Here is a 5599-nt window from a genome sequence, read left to right as displayed (position 1 = left end):
CTCTCTCACCTAGGCTGGAGTGTAGTGGTGCTATCATAGCTCACTGCAGCCTCGATCTTGTGGACTCAAGCAATCCTCCCACCTCAGTCTCCTGAGTAGCTGGGACTACAGGTGCATGACATCACACCTGCTAGTTGTTAAATTTTTGTGTAGAGGTGGAATCTCCCTGGATTTCCCAAGCTGGTCTGGAACTCCTGGCCTCAATCAATTTTCCTGCCTTGGCCTCCCAAAGGGCTGGGATTATAGGCGTGAACCACTGCACCTGGCTCTGGATGAGCTTCCTCAAACTCTCCTGATTAGAGACCCTTGAACCTTTAATGCGCCTTTACTCAGTGCCACATACCAACCTTGGCTCTTTTTATAACCTCATTCATCCTCGGAGCAATCCTGTGAGGTAGGTGTTCTTATTCCCATTTTACAGAAGAAAAACAGAAGCTTAGGGCTGGGCACAGTGGCTCATGCCTGTAATCCCAGCACTTTGGGAGGCTGAAGCGGATGGATCATTTGAGGTCAGAAGTTCAAGACCACCCTGGCCAACATGGTGAACCCCTATCTCTACGAAAAAATAAAAATAAAAATAACCAGATGTTGTGAGGCACGCCTGTAATCCCAGCTACTCGGGAGGCTAAGGCAGGATAATCGCTTGAACCTGGGAGGCGGAGGTTGCAGTGAGCTAAGATTGTGCCACTGCACTCCAGCCTGGGCGACAGAGTGAGACTCTGTCTCAAAAAAGAAAAGCAAAGAAAAGAAAAACAGAAGCTTAGAAAGATGAATGAACCTGCTCCAGACCACAGGGCCTCCCATTGCACAGCCCGGTGTAGATGCAGGTGGGTCTGATGTATGGCTCAAAATTCTCAAGGAGACCAGAGACTCTCTCTCATCAGTGTGCACACAGGTTGTCTGGGGACTTTGTTAGTGTGCAGATGCTGGATCAGCAGCTGGGATGGGGCGTGAGATGCTGATTTCCAGCAAGGTCCCAAGTGATGTGATGCAGCTGATCACACTTGAAGTAGCAAGATACCATTTTGCCTTTTTTCTCTATGCCTTTACAGTTTCCTACCTCCCTACCCCTGTCACCCCCTCCAACTCAGGGTCAGTTCCTCCATAAGGCTCCTCATAGGACTGGTCACATCGTCTTTTGTGTGTCCCACCTCTGCTTGGATTCTGGCTTGGTACACCCATCCATGCGTCCAGGTTTTGCTCCCGTATGGGACTATAAGCTCCCTGAAAAATAAACTCTTGTTCTTAAAAATCTCTTGGCTGGGCCGCAGTGGCTAACACCTGTAATCCCAGCACTTCAGGGGGCTGAGGTGGGAGGATCACTTGAGGCCAGGAGTTCCAGACCAGCCTAGGCAATCTAGCGAGACCCCCATCTCTACAAACGTAAACAAATTAGCCAAGAGTATGGTGCATGCCTGTAGTCCCAGCTACTCAGGAGGCTGAGGCGGGAGGATCGCTTGAGCCCAGGGGTTTGAGGCTGCAGTGAGCTGTGATTGTGCCACTGCACACCAGCCTGAGCAACAGAGCAAGACCCCCATCTCAAAAAAGTTTCTTGCTTGGTGTCTGACACCTTGACACAGTAGTATCCTAACAAATGTTTGCTGAATGATTGAACTCCTGTCTTAAGGAATCCCAGCACCATCCATCTCTGCATGAGCCAGAGAAGCTTCATTCTTTTTTTTTTTTTTTTTTTGAGACGGAGTCTTGCTCTGTCGCCCGGGCTGGAGTACAGTGGCCGGATCTCAGCTCACTGAAAGCTCCGCCTGCCGGGTTTACGCCGTTCTCCTGCCTCAGCCTCCCGAGTAGCTGGGACTACAGGCGCCCGCCACCTCGCCCGGCTAGTTTTTTGTATTTTTTAGTAGAGACGGGGTTTCACCATGTTAGCCAGGATGGTTGACCTCGTGATCCGCCCGTCTCGGCCTCCCAAAGTGCTGGGATTACAGGCTTGAGCCACCGCGCCCGGCCAAAAGCTTCATTCTTGATCCCTCTTCATCTCCCACACCACTGCATCACACATTCAACTTAACAGCCCAGCTGCCTCCCAAATCAGCTCCCTCTGCCCCTCTTGATGCTGTCCTAGGCCAACCCACCACTGCCTGCAGCCTAGGCTAGTGCCACAGTTGCCTTACGGGTGGCTGTTTTCCCTCTGGCCTCTCAAAGCCATCTTCCTTGCTGCAGCCAGAATGATATTTCTTTTCTTTTCTTTTTTGAGACAGAGTCTCAGTCTGTTGTCCAGGCTGGAGTGCAGTGGTACAATCTTGGCTCACTGCAACCTCTGCAGTGAGGTTCAAGCGATTTTCCTGCCTCAGCCTCCCAATTAGTTAGGATTACAGGTGTTCACCACCACGCCTGGCTAATGTTTGTATTTTTAGTAGAGACAGGATTTCCTCATGTTGGCCAGGCTGGTCTCGAACTCCTGAACTCAAGTGAGCCACCACTCCGGGCCTATTGTAGTTTAATTAGTATACCTAAATATTGACTCATTTTAAGCATACAGTTAAGTGAATTTTTTCAAAAAATTATTTATGTAGAGACAGGGTCTTGCTGTGTCACCCAGGCTGGCATGCAGTGGTGCAATCATAGCTCACTGCAGCCTCAAACTCCTGACCTCAAACAGTCTTCCCATTGCAGCCTCCCTAAGCGCTGGAATTACAGGTGTGAACCACCATGCCTGGTCTTCAGTGAGTTTTGGTAGATGTACACGGTTGTGCAAAAGTTTCCTTTTCTTGCCCATGACCCCAGGCCACCACTAATCTGCTTTCTATCACCTTACTTTTGCCTTCTCTGGATGTTCATATAAATGAATAACAGTATGCAGTGTTTTGTGTCTGGCTTCTTTCACTTAACACAATGTTTCTGAGTTTGTATCAGTAGTTCTGTTACAGGATGGGGTCCCAATCCAGACCCCAAGTGAAGGTTCTTGGATCTTGCACAAGAAGGAATTCAGGGCTAGTCCGCAGTGTGAAGTAAAAGCAAGTTTATTAAGAAAGTAAACTGGGCCAGGCGCAGTGGCTAACGCCTGTAATCCTACCACTTTGGGAGGCCAAGGTGGGCTTATCAGCTAAGGTCAGGAATTCAAGACCAGCCTGACCAACATAGCGAAACCCCGTCTTTACTAAAAATACAAAAATTAGCTGGGCGAGGTGGTGGGGGCCTATAATGCCAGCTACTTGGGAGGCTGAGGCAGGAGACTCACTTGAACATGGGAGGCAGAGGTTACAGTGAGCTGAGATCATGCCACTGCACTGCAGCCTGGGCTACAGAGTGAGACTCCATCTCAAAAAAAAAAAAAAAAAGTAAACTAGTGAAAGTACAGCTACTCCATAGACAGAGTAGGACATTCCTGGAAGTAAGAGGAAGGAAGGTGTCCACCTTAGGTACAAGACTCATACGTATGGGGAGATGTGCTCTGCCACAAGGGTTTGTGATAAAAGGATTTTTTTTTTTTTTTGTGATGGAGTCTTGCTCTGTTGACCAGACTGGAATGCAGTGGCGCAATCTCGGCTCACTGCAACCTCCGCCTCCTGGGTCCCGATTCAAGCAATTCTCCTGCCTCAGCCTCCCAAGTAGCTGGGATTACGGGAACACCATGCCCAACTAATTTTTGTATTTTTAGTAGAGATGGGAGTTTCACCATGTTGGCCAGGCTGGTCTTGAATTCCTGACCTCGTGATCCGCCTGCCTTGACCTCCCAAAGTGCTAGGATTACAGGCATGAGCCACTGCGCCCAGCTAATTTTAATTACTATATTTAGCAAGAATCAATATTCTTATCTTTAAAGCAAAATTAGGAATGCCTTTGTTCTCCATATATTGGGATATCTGGACACTCCCAAGTCTGGGTCTGTTTAGTAAACATTATTATATTATTATTATTTGAGATGGAACTTTGCTCTTGTTGCCTGGGCTGGAGTGCAGTGGTGCTCTCTCAGCTCACTGCAACCTCCGCCTCCCAGGTTCAAGTGATTCTTCTGTCTCAGCCTCCTGAGTAGTTGGGATTATAGGTGTGTGCCACCATGCTTGGCTAATTTTTTTTTTTTTTTTTTTTGAGTCTCACACGGTTGCCCAGGCTGGAGTGCAGTGGCATGATCTCGGCTCATGAACCCTCCTGGGTTCAAACAATTCTCTGCCTCAGCCTCCCAAGTAGCTGGGATTACAGGCACCCACCACCATGTCCGGCTAATTTTTTTTTTTTTTTTTTTTTGTATTTTTAGTAGAGATGGGGTTTCACCATCTTGACCAGGCTGGTCTGGAACTCCTGACCTTGTGATCCACCTGCCTCAGCCTTCCAAAGTGTTGGAATTACAGGCATGAGCCACTGCCCCTGGCTTAGTAAACATTATTAATTTGTTTCCTTAACCATAAACATCTCGAGTCTAGGAATGCCTTACTTTCTGGAATTCAGTCCAGCAAGTCCCAGCCTTATTTTTCTAACCCTCACTCAAGATGGAGTCACTCTGGTCCGAATGTCTCTGGCAGTTCATTCCTTTTCATTGCTAAGCTATTCCCATTGTATGAATAGATTATGCCCCATTGATGGACATGTGGATTCTTTTCATTTTGGGGCTATTATGAATAATGCGTTTATGAATATTCATATACAGGTTTTTGTTTGGACACGTTTTCATTTCTCATTGATAGTTACCTAGGAGTGGAATTGCTGGGTCATATGGAAAATGTGTATTTAATTTTTATTTGTTTAGTTTTTTGTAGAGATGAGTCTCGCTTTGTTGCCCAGGCTGATCTTGAACTCCTGGGCTGAAGTGATCCTCCCACCTCAGCTTCCCAAACTGCTAGGATTACAGGCATGGGCCACTGTGCCTGGCCAAAAACACAATTTTTAAAATGGACAAAAGGGCCACGTGCAGTGGTTCACACCTGTAGTCCTAGTATTTTGGGAGGATGAGGCAGGAGGATTGCTTGAGTTCAGGAGTTTCAGACTAGCCTGGACAACAGAGCGAGAACTCATCTCTACAAACATAAAAATTAAAATGACACTGGGCAAGGTGGCTCACCCCTGTAATCCCAGCATGGTGGGAGGCTAAGGCAGGCAGATCACTTGAGGTGAGGAGTTCAAGATCAGCCTGGCCAACCTGGTGAAACCCCATCTCTACCAAAAATACAAAAAATTAGCCGAGCGTGGTGGCGTGTGCCTGTTATCCCAGCTACTTGGGAGGCTGAGGCACAAGAATCGCTTGGACCTGGGAGGTGGAGGTTGCAGTGAGCCTAGATCCTGCCACTGCACTCCAACTCCAGCCTGGGTGACAGAGCAAGCCTCTGTCTCAAAAAAAAAAAAAAAAAAAAAAAAAAAAAAAAAAAAAGAGTTCTTTACATGGATACAAGTCCTTTGGCAGATAGATGCTTTGTAAATATTTTTATTCAACCTGTGGCTTGCCCTTTCACTTCACAGGTGCAATTTACAATGTGTATCACTCTCTAGATAAGCTCCACGAGGGAAACGAGTAAGTCTGCCTTTCCCTGAAACCTGGTAAAATGCCAGGCATATAGATGTTCAATAATATTTTGTTGAGGGAATTAAATGGCTGCACCCTGAAGTTCCTGTCCGCCAGGGGAAACCAAGCTTAAGGTTCTGAAACACG

The sequence above is a fragment of the Piliocolobus tephrosceles genome, chromosome 17 (genome assembly GCF_002776525.5).
Source record: "Piliocolobus tephrosceles isolate RC106 chromosome 17, ASM277652v3, whole genome shotgun sequence".
Lineage (NCBI taxonomy): Eukaryota > Metazoa > Chordata > Mammalia > Primates > Cercopithecidae > Piliocolobus > Piliocolobus tephrosceles.
This window is presented reverse-complemented; position numbering follows the sequence as displayed.